The following is a 12218-nucleotide window of genomic DNA, read 5'->3' as shown; positions in this document are numbered from 1 at the left end:
AGCTGCCGGTGGACAGTCGCATTTGCACAAAGCGGCGTGTACTAAAATAGGCAGTTGGAAATATTCCTGGCAGATGGTGCTAAATATAGACACAGTGACAGATTGGACCCACAGAACAGCTCTTCTCCTGCTCGTTAAGAACGTGCCGGAGCCAACAAGCTTCTCTTCTAGCTTCTCCTTCCTGGAAGATTGTGGCAACAGCCCCAGGATATCAGCATGCCAGAACCCAGCACCTTGCTGAGAGCTGCCCAAATTACCCTGGGAAACTGTTCGGGAATAAAGAAAAGGTTGCAAACTTGAAGGTCTGGTGGACTCACCGCTTTATTGGCCCTCCTGAAGGATTCACTAGCCTCCCGAGAGATCTCCTACACCAGCAAAACTCTGCTGAATACCAGTGGAGGCAGCATAGAACAATGGTTAAGGGCAGAGGCTTGGGGGTCAGTGCTGGCCTCTGAGCCATGCTTTTGCCCTTTCCTAGCTGTAGGAGCATGGCCAAGCTATTTAACCACTTGATGCCTCCATTTTTTCATCTGCAGAATGGGGATAATGATAGTGTCCACTTCACATGAAGATGAAGTTAAAGCACATAAAGGCCATGCACAAGGCCTGGTGTAAAACAACTCTGGCACAGATGGCGGCCATTTTACTCAATGGGACAGGGAGGAGAGAGAAAGATACCCCAAGTGACCAAAGGTTTTAAGGCTTAGAGGAATATTTTGGATAAGAACAAAACTAAAGTTAAAATAAATTCAAGTTGCAAATAGTTTTTCTACATGCCAAGATCATATTTGAAATGGGCAGTATCATAAATACCCAGAGAAAGCTGCTCACTCAGAATAAGGTGTTAGAGTGTAAGAGTGACTTTCCATGGGTAGAAGCCTCAACTGCCATCTTTAAAGGGAAGACAAACCTTCTTCATAACCAGTAAGGATGCCTCTGAACATTGTGAAATTTTCTCCATGACTTCCTTACAATAAGACATTTAAAAGACCTAGAGGATTGTCCGTTAAACTTAGTTGACAGAGCTGGCCAGTCTGTGGCAAGGCATGAGGGGCCTTGAGATGGCCCTGGGCCCTGGTGCTTTCTCTGCTACATGTCATGTTCCTGTGTGGCTGTGCCTCTGGTTTCCTTCTATCCCATTTTGTTCTCTTCATATTTTGGAGTTAGATTTTCTGAGTGTTGATTTATGCTTTATGTGGTGCTAGGACCACATTCTGAAGGCCAGGAGAAATGTTGGCTCACGAGCTGTTCTTGAAGACTAAACCCAGTCCCCCAGAGTCAGAGGAGGCTTTCCTATACAGTTTTAGTGGGAAATTGCGATGGGGCAACATCTTCAGGAGAATTATGGAACCATGTTCAGGACTCTGGCTTCCAGAATCAATAGTCCCGTGCATGGTCTTCATGGTACAGTCTTGCCTATGTCCTCACTTCCTGGGCTAGTTAGAAAAGGCTCACTCTGTGACAAATATACTCCAGCATTTCAGAGGATTAACACAGCAAAAACGTCTTTTTTTTTTTCCGCCAGCAAAATCCATTGACACTGGGATGGGAAAGAGAGGGGATGGGTAGTTTCTACTCCATTGAGTCATCCAAGGACCCAGGCTGCCAGAGGCCCTGCCATTTTCAATTTGTGGCTTCCAAGACTGCCTGGGTGTCATCATCCAGTAACAGACAGAGAAGGTGTGTGGGAACCACAGTAGGAATATTTTATAACTCTAAAAGTGGTGCACATCACTTCCATGCACATTCTATTGGCTAGTACTTAGTCATATGACCATATATGCTGCAAAGGAGTCTGGGATGTGTAGTTTCTCTGTATGGAGTGGGATAATAGGAATTCCAGTGATGATCTAATCCTTCTTGGCTCATTTCATGAAGTGCTACTTCAAGAGACCAAGAGACATTCTGCAGAGGTAGTTTGAAGAAATTTCAGAAGTGTTTCCAAATTCCTGTGTTGTTTTCACTCAGTCTTTGACTTGGACTTGCTAAATAATTGCTTGTAATCTGTATCTCTTCCCACCAAGTCTTGAAATCAAAGAACATCACAGCTTCTCTCCAATGGGAGTAGGCTGATCTGTCCCTCATAGCCAAGGTTTCCTTGTAAATGACATGGTGAATGAGTGTCTCCTTTTAAGAAATAAACACCAATTATTCTTTCAAAGAAAGCTCATTTCTCTCAGTGCAAGACCCAGAGTTTTGCATTTTGTATCATTGCTGGAGTTTCAGTAGAAAAACCACTATGATTACTTTTCCAATGATACTGGAACCTTCTGTATCAACAGTCTGCAAAAGAGCTTAGTAGACAAAGGGGAAAAAAGAACGCTCTTATTTATGAAAGAACTAGTTCTGTAACAACATAGAACAGCTCCCTAGAGTTTTTAGTATAAACTATCAAATCCTTTCCTCAATTCTACTAGAATAAGTTATATGCATCAATATAGTAATATTGTATGTTTATAGTGTTATCTTACCTTTATGATCATTTTAAGAACATTCAAAATTTCTGCAATATATTAATAGAAATAAATCATATTGCTACAGCATTAAAACCCTAATAAAAAACTCCATTACCATTGAGAATCTCAATATATTGTTAAGTATACAGATTCTATGGTAAGACACAAAATTTAATATACATTCTATCCTATATGTATTTCTAACACTCTTACATTTTATTACATTCGGTTTTTTATTAAATGTTTTTACATAGACCGATGGTTATGTAACTTTATTGAACATCAGATCACATGAAAAGCATGTTATAAAAAATAGATTCTTGGACCCACTGAACGTCAGGGGTAGAGTTGGGATGTGTGTATCACTAACAGATTTGCCAGTAGTTTTGATGCACACCAGAACTTGAGAACTAGGCCTTAATTTCTTTACATTCCCAGGGTCTGGCATGCAGTAGCACCTAGTATATGTTGATAGATGAATGAGTGAATAAATGAACCAAACAAAATAGTATTCTCCTTACAAATTAATTTGCTACTGAGATGAAGGAACTAAAATAAAAATTCACTGGTGATTTATTACCACAAATATTAAACACAAAATAAGAAATGATTTCATTACCAGGAAACTTGTTGCAATAGTTGAACTTTATTTGTATATTTTTTGTTGTCATGTTTCACCAGTAGTTAAATATTCAAATTACTACTACAATATGAAAATGTCATAGGTGAATAATGGGGTCATCAGTAGAGTATGTCACACTTGCAGAGTGACACAAAAGATTGGAGGACAATCATTTTCATGAAAACACTGAGTGCTGTTAACACAAAGTCTCCATGCCACTGGTGTTCTAGGTACCTCAGGCTGAGAACTACATGTTTGATGTCAAGAACAATTTCAATTCTCATTTAACTAAGGAGAATTTATTATTACTGGGGGTGTAGCTCAATAGTAAAGTGCTTACCTAGTAGGCATAAGGCCCTGAGCTCAATCCCTAGCACCACACGTATAAAGAATTTATTATTAATAATAGGTGCTTAACCAGGAGTTAGACTCCCCAAAGCAAGGACAATTGCAAGTTTTCAGAAAAGTTCCAATACCTTCCCACATATAATACCATCCCACTTTTCCTTCTACCTCTCTGGCTGCTCCTTCTCAGCATCAGGCTTATCATCCTCTACTCAGCCACTAAATATTATCATTCCTCAGTGTTTTGTCTTATGTGTTTGTCTCTTCTCACTCTCCACGGACTGTGATCCATCTTCACATCTTCAATTACTGTCTATTTATATATGGTGCCGAAACTTCCGTTCCAGGGCAGACCTCTCCCCTGAACTCCCATTTGTTATACAGGCTCTATAAGGAAAAAAAAAAAAAAGACTCAGGTATAACTTTCATGAGTAAAAGGAAAATATCAGCCAATCTTTTGAATTGATTAAGCATATGGATTATGCAAAGTATCTGGACTTGCCAGATACTTGTAAAGTATCTTGAAACATGCCAACCACCATTAACTAGCATATGCTGGATTCTGTTTTGTTTTTCCTTTTTTCCTAAGATGTTGTATAACATAGCCCTCCAAAGCAGGATAAAGTTTAAGTTTCAAAAGCTATGTCAAGATGTATATCTGAGTAGACATGTCAATCATGCTAGGATGGAATGATATTTGGCTGGAAAATGAACACTCAGTCTTGGACCTGCTTCCTATGACAGCTTCTTTAAGGCTCAGGAGAGGAAAGTACACATGCAGGGGAAACCTCTGTGTTGATTGCTCTGAAGGGTTAGCCCCTCTTTGTCCTCTCTGCTGGGAATCAAACTCTATTGAGCTGCACAGGGCCACAGGGATTCCTTTGCCTGGAGAATAAAGCCAAATAGCTTGGATCAAAATCAAGCACTGTGGTCTATTTCCTTAAGACCTGCACCTAGTTCTGGTCTTCAAGTGCCTACCACTATGATTACTAGAAAATTCAAGAAAGATAAAACCCAAGGACAAGCAATAAGGGAAAGGGAGAATTTCTTCCTATGGCTCAAAGCAGTGGGTATCCTTTATATCTCCCACCCTTTGCCCCAGTCCATCTCAGCATTCCATGGATATTAATCTATTTCAGATATCCTCCAGATGGTGAGGATGGAAAGTCTTACACTTCCCCGTTTGTTTGGTGATGCATTTATTCATCCACCAAATATTTTGAGTGACAAATACATGTCAGGGACTATTCTAGGTGATAGGTATATATCAGTGATGATATATTTATTTAGTATACAATAAAATAAATACTAAGTCAGATGATGATAAGTCCTGAGGAGAAAAATTAAGCTGAGATGGTGGATGGGGAATTCCAAGCTATTACAATAACCTAAGCAAGACATGCCAGTGCCCAAAAATGACAGTTTGAGAAGTTAATGTCACATTCTCAATAACTGATTGAACAACAGGATAGAAAATCAACAAGGATACTGAAGACCTAAACAATAATGGATCTCAGTGATGTTTGTGAACATTCCATCCAGTGACAGCAGAATAGACGTTCTTTTCAAGTACACATGGAACATTCTGCAGAACAGACCATATGCTAGGCCATAAAACAAATTTCAATAAATATGAAAGGTTCAAAATAATAAAAAGTATGTTCTCCAAACACAATGCACTTAAATTAGAAATCAACAACATAAGGAAGTTTGGAAATCACCAAGTTCTTGGAAATTAAACCAAACACTTCTAAATAACCCATTTGTCAAATGAAACATCAGAAGGAAAAATGTTTAAATATTTTGAACTGAACAAAAATGAAAACTTGGCCCATTCAAATTTATGAAATGCAGCTACAGCAGAGAATAGAGGGAAATATTTAGCTGTAAACACCTACATTAGACCAGAAGAATGATATTAAATCAGCATCTAAACTTCTACCATAATGAACTAGAAGTAGAGGAGCTAAATAAACCCAAATCAAGCAGATGAAAGAAAATAGAAAAGTTTAAGCAAAAAACAATAAGGGAAAACAGTAGAAAAAAACTTAAGAAACCCAAACCATTTCTTAAAAAGAACAACAAAATTGAGAATCCAGCTAGACTAAACAAAAAATAAAACAAAGACACAAATTATTAAAATTAGGGGAAAAAATTAGGGTAAACACTACCAACCTCAACATTAAAGGATTGTGATATATTGTGAACAGCTTTATACCAACAAGTTGGACAACTTAAGTGTATGGACAAATCTCTACAGAAACATAATTTACCTAAACTAATTCAAGACTATAAAATCCAAATAAGCCTAAACCAGAGAAATTAAATTATTAATTTAAAATCTTGCTCAAAGAAAATATCAAGCCCAAATGGCTTCAATGGTGAATTCTAACAAATGTTTAAAAAAGAAATAGTTCTAATTCTTCACAAACACTTTCAGAAAAGAGTAGCAGGAAACTCTTCCAAACACATTCTATGAACCTAGTATTCCCCTGATACAAAAATCAGGTAGACATCTCGTGAACAGAAAAATCTGACTGATATCCCTCATCAATATATGTGAAAAAAATCCTTAAATTTTTAGCAGGTTTAACCCAGAAACATAGTAAAAGAATTATGTTCTATCTCTAAGTGGAATTTAACCAGGGAACATAAGATTTAGTGTTTAAATATCAACTAATATAATATACTAAATTAATAGAATAATAACCAAAATTCATGTAAGTATCTCAGGAAATGCAAAAAAGTCTTTAATAAAATTCAACATTCATGATAAGAACTATTATCAAACTAGTTATGCAAAGGAATTTTTTTAACCTGAAAAAGGTACATCTACACACAACCTATTGCTCATATCGTACTTAATGATAAAATATTGAACATTTTCCTGCTAAGATTGGGAATAAAGACAAGCATTGTTATTTCTTTTATTCAACTTTGCATCAATGTCAGTTAGTTTAATAAGGCAAGAAAAAAAATCAAAGGCATATCAGTTGGAATGGAAGAAAAAAAACTGCCTTTATTTACAAACATTATAATCTTGTATGTAGAAAATCCTAAGAAATCTACACAAAAAATCTGTTAGTATTAATAAAAAAAATTTAGCAAGGTACAGAATACAGAAATGTATAAAATCAATTGTGTTTCTATATATTAGCAAAGAACAATCCCAAAATGAAATTAAGAATTCTATTTAGAATAATATCAAGAATAAAATACTTAGGAATCAATCTAACAGAACAAGTGCAAGACAGAAATTGTACAACAAACACCACAAAATATTGCTAAATAAATAGAAATACATTTTACATTCATGAATTATAGATTCATTATTATTAAAATAACAAGTCTCCCCAGAATGATCTATAATTCAACATAATACCTGTAATATACTCAGGAGGGATTGTTTTTGTAGCAATAGACAAGCTAATTCTGAAATTCATATGAAAATGCAAAGAAAATGGAAGAGCTGAAACCATCTGGAAAAAAAGGAATAAGTCAAAGGATGTATACTACTCATTTTCAAGCTTACCATAAAGCTACAGTAATCAAAACATTGATTGTCAGAAGATGGGCAAAGAGATCAATGGAACTGAACTGAGAGTCCAGAAATAAAGCCTTACCTTTACAGTCAATTGATTTTTGACAAATGTGCTAAGTCAGGTCAATGGAGGCAGGATAGTCTTTCCAACAAATGGCATTGTGACAATTAGATATTCATATGCAGAAAAAGAAAAAAATGTTGATGATACATCATACTGTGTACAAAAATCAACTCAAAATGAATTATAGACTTAATGTAGATATAAAATTATAAAACTTAGAGGAGAAAACATAAGGAAAAAACTTTAGTTATATTGAATTGGGTATAGAATTCTTAGATATGACACCAGGAGCATAATCCATCAAAGAAAAGTTGGATAAATGGGACTTTATCAAAATTAAAAATTTGCTCTTGTAAAAACCAGTGAGGAAAAGAATAGGACAAGGCAGTCACTGAGAGAAAAAGGCTGTAAAACATAGACCTGATGAAGTACTTGCTTTCAGATATATAAGAAACTTGAATAACCCAATAATAGGAAGACAATCCAATTTAAAAATGGCCAAAAGATTCGAAGACCCTTCACCAAAGAAAACAAGGAAAAGCTAATAAGTGCATGAAAAAAAAAATGCTCACATCCTTAGTTACCAAAGAGATGCAACTTAAAACCAAATTGAGTTACATTGAACCCTCATTAAAATGACTAGATTAAAAAAAAAAAAACAATAACTCTTCTATGGAGGCATAGAAGCCTGGTCCACGTGGAAATGAAATATGATTGAGCCATTGTGGAAACAATGTAGCAACGTCTGATAAAGTTAATCATATATGTACCATACAATCAGCAATTCCATATCCAGATATCTACACAAGAGTTTCTAAACATGTGTCCACACAGAGACTTACACATTCACAGCAGAATTACACAAAATAGCCCAAATCCAGAAACAATCCAAATGTCCATCAACTGAAGAAAGGAAAAGCAAACTGGTCTAGCCATGCAATAGACAGCTATTTAAAAAAGAAAAGGAGCCAACTAGTGATACAGACTACAACATTAACACATTATGCAAAACATTATGTGAGAGAAGCCACACACAATGTGCTACATATTGTATCATTCCATTTATATGAAATTTCCAGAAATGGAAAATCTGGAGACACAGAAAACCAATCAATTAGTGGTTGTCTGGGGTTGAAAGGGCAAGCAGAATTGACCATAAGTAGGCACAAAGAAACATTTTGGGGTGATAAAGTTATTCTAAAATGGGATCATAATGATGACTATATGATTCTGTACATTTACTAAAAATCATTGAATGGAATACTAAGAATAGGTGAGGTGAGTTTTATAATGTGCAAATTATCCCTCACTGAGTTGTTTTTTTGTTGTTGTTGTTTTGTTTTTTTAAAGGAGGAGATATGACTTGGACCTTAGGTCTCAGAAGAGAGGTGATAATAAGGGATGGCAGGTAGTGAGGACATTCCACCCACAGATGAGGGAGATCGGGGTCCTGATTCAGGGCACCTCATAGATCAATAAATCCATGAAGATAACACTTGGTTCATTTTCCACCATGGACTATTACTGCAGATCTCTCTTCTGTAGGAAATCCTGAGAAGATGTGATAGAATGTTTGCATTCATATCTCCTGAGGCCCTTGGCCTACAGACACCTAACTCTACTGCTAAGGTCCCCGAGCCTGCGCTCCAAGCTGTCCCTTGAAATGCAATCCTTTCTCCCTGGCTATTCCCCCTGTGATGGAAATGGGAGTGAGGAGAAGCATATCACTTCTTAGAGGTCATTCTAGGTAACTCATCTGTCCAAAGTTACACCCACAGCAAAGTCCTTGCAGGGGTGCCCCATGATTTGTCCCCAGTGACTTCTCTGAACTTTTCTCTTAATGCCTTCCCCTGTCTCCCTCGGCTCTAGCCACATCCTTCCCCTCGGTGTCCCCCAGCTCACCAGGCATGTCCTACCTCAGGGGGTTTGCCTGGCTATTTGCCCTGCTTGGAATGCTTTCCCCAAATACCCACACGCTAACCCTCTCACTGAACTTCAGGTGTTTCCTCAACAGTCTCCATTTCTGAGGGATCTTGTCTGATGGCCTTACCTCCCAGTCAGCTTGCCCTGCTTTGGGTGCTCCGAGCTACTTACCACCATCTGGCACATTTTGTATCTTCTGTTGTATCTTCTTTACTGTCTATTTTAGGTAGACAATTCATCTAAGGATTGTCTTTAGAGTCTTTAGAATCTAAGCATACATTCTCTTTACCATAAAATATGTCCTTATGTTCTTGACTCTTTGGAATATAAGCTCCATGAGGGCAGGATTTTGGCCTGATTTTTTTCTCACCTCTTCTCCCAGAATCTGTGACAGTGCCTCATTCAGTAGGTGGAATAACTATTTGTGGAATGAACAGACAGCCAACAACTGGAGGACAAACAAGCACCCGTGGGTGGAGCTTGAGCCAACTGGCTCCTTCAGGGCACTCAGGGTGTGGCCCTAGAGGCCCTTTAAACCTGCATCACTTTTGGGGCTCAGGAAGTACTGTTCCCTCACCACCATGCCCACCCCAGTTACTCATCCCATCAGCAATACTTCACCCCATCTCAGGCCAGTGTTCAGTGATGTTTTCACCCGGTTCTTCACACCTGACCTTCTTAGAGAGTTGATTAAAAACAGCTCCCAGGACTCACACCACTCCCTCGGCCGCTGCTCTTCGGATTGCCGTATTTTTCACTTTGCCGCTTGAATTGTGCAAGGCTCTTCTGCGTTTCTGACTGGTAGAATGGACTGCCTCTGACTTGTCACTGTCTGCTAAGAACCAGCAACCCGAACCTGACAACCACGCAACCGTGGCATGCTATTTAAACACCCATGCTCTGGTGGGAGTATGGTTTCCTCTCTCTTCTTGCTTTGCTAGCCCAATGTGCTGCTCCCCACAGTTCCCAAGGATGCATAGCTGTACCCACCCTCATTGGGGCTCTGTTTTACACCCATGGCTTGCTGGAGAACCACCTACAGTGCCAATCTCTTTGTCTAACTCAAGGTGTAAAAAAAATCTTTGAAGACTGATTTCCCCAAAGAAAAGTAGAACAATCCTAATGTAAAATTACTACGTTTCAGTCCCACCAGCAGGCATCTAGCTTTTAATCTTTTATTTATTGTACACATTCTTTCTGTACCTACACACACACACACACACACACACACACACACACACACACTTCCTTGCTTATTTGTTTGTGTTTAGTTTTTTTAGTTTTCAGTTCTATGTACTGGGGCTGAATTCTGTTTCCGTTTCTTAGTGATTTATTCGTGTCTTTCCCGAAGACACCACACCCTCCTGAGCTCATTGACCATTCCTCTTCTCTCTCCACACTGTTTTAATATGCAGAGTCTCACCACCAGTGTCACAGTCCCAGCAGCAGTCAGAGCTGCCCTAACCTGGAAGAGGAAATAAAAGAAATAAAGGAAAGGTTGTGGAAATACAATGTGGAGACACAGCCAGCCTTGGAATCACGCCCTCATTCATATTTCATGTATCCAGAAGAACTTTTCTGTATTTCTAATATGTGAGGGTCACTGTGGAGGTAGTTTAAGAAATGCCAAGATATAAAAGATAGACTTTACCTTCAAGGAAATTGTGGCAAGTCATGGATATAGGAGAGATATGAAAGAAAGGGCAGCAGATTATAAGTGGTAAGCACTTGAGTGAGTGGCAGGTTCAAGGGCAAGCTAGCTCACTTTCAGTAGGTCTGTTCGGAGGAGGAATCCCTGAGGCAGTGGCTTAGTGGTGGCATTTGAACTGGCCTTAGAGGATGGATGAGGCTTTGAAAGACAGAGAAAGGGAGGTAGAGGAGAAGGAACTCTAGGGAAAGGGAGTAGTTTGAGCAAAACCATGGAAACAGAAGAGTGTAAATTGTTGAGAACCTCATCAAGGCCAGAGTCTCTTTCTTCATTAGGAGCATCCAGGAAACAGAGCGACAGCCCAGATGCACGAGTCTCACCCAGAAATTCAGTTGGAATATTCTTTCTACTTCTATTTGTAAGGTCAGCTTTTTTCCTATGCCTTTAACTCGGAGGTCATATATTATCTTCTCCAAAAAGACCTTTTCTGACCATCACATCTATTGTAGGACCTCTTCCTGCCAATGTTCTTTCTCTCTCAGCCCACGTTTAGATCTCAACATATGCCATAATTTATAATCATTTTGTTGCTATCTTTGTTTACTTCTCTGTCTCTAATAGTAGCATCTAAAGCCTCTGATAATCGAGACTGTTTCCTTAGTGCCTGAAAAATAGCAGAAGTCCAATGAATATTTTGTTGGTTGAATGAATGAATAGTGAACGAATAAATGGAATTTGCATTATGACTTTTATGAGACTGAAACATAAATTCTTTCATGGGTTCCTTCTTTTATTAAAAAATACTCAAAATTATGTTTTATAACCATACTAGTTTAAATGTTAATATAATCCAACTTGGATTAGGTTCATTTTTTCTTTTGACTTTAAAATAAATTAAAACATCATGGAACTCTAAAAAACATTATGGGACTAGGCAATGTGCCTCTCATATCTGATGGCTAAATCAGCCTTGTGAATAGCAAAAAGCTCATAAAGAATTTGTAGGATGCATGGCTAGACAGATACTACAGAAGATAATTACAGAAGGTCTGGTACATAAGACTTTGAGTTTAGTAAATTTGAACTCTATTTGTCCAGCAATAAAAGTTATGGGAAGATTTTTGAGTGTAAGAAGGTTTCAATATGCCAGAGCCATTGTAGGAAGAAGAACTGTAGGAAGAACAGAGAAGGAAGATGTTGGGAGAAGGTTCCAGAATATGGCCCAGACAGTTCCAGGTGGAAAGGCATCTGAATTGTGGTGTTGATGGTGATGGGGTTTTGGAAGAGTAAAAGCAGGCCTGGGTGAAAGTGTGGACATCTCTCACACCTGATTCTAGGGAGGGTGGATGTCATTTGAAGCTGGACAGAGAGAACCATGTGACTGAACAGAAATAGGGCCATTAGGAGAGAGAAAGTAATTGATGGGGACCTTGATTTGGTTTGGGATTTGTTTCGTGGTAGGGGTGCTAGCAGAATAATCAACTGGAACATTGTAGTAGTCAGGAACTTACAAACATAAGACTAGAATTCTGGAGCTCCAAAATTTGTGAACCATGTTCAGCCAACTTCAAGATTTTTTAAATCATAGTCCATGAATAGTTAAATCCATAAAGAACATG

The 12218-nt window shown here is 38.1% G+C and overlaps 1 long non-coding RNA gene across 1 annotated transcript in view; it reads right to left on the bottom strand.

Moving 5' to 3' along the window:
- Positions 1–3083: 3083 nt before the first annotated feature.
- Positions 3084–12218, bottom strand: part of LOC124075891 (uncharacterized) — a 32760-nt gene continuing 23625 nt past the window's right edge. Inside the window, exon 6 of the long non-coding RNA XR_006846203.2 lies at positions 3084–3810. This is a non-coding gene — a long non-coding RNA (uncharacterized LOC124075891). The remainder of the gene's footprint in view (positions 3811–12218) is intronic.

This window comes from Marmota monax, unplaced genomic scaffold (genome assembly GCF_021218885.2).
Source record: "Marmota monax isolate L192 unplaced genomic scaffold, Marmota_monax_Labrador192_F-V1.1 WCK01_AAM20220418_F8-fsc00209, whole genome shotgun sequence".
NCBI lineage: Eukaryota > Metazoa > Chordata > Mammalia > Rodentia > Sciuridae > Marmota > Marmota monax.
The sequence above is the reverse complement of the archived record's forward strand: the minus strand, read 5'-3'. Positions and strand labels throughout refer to the sequence as shown.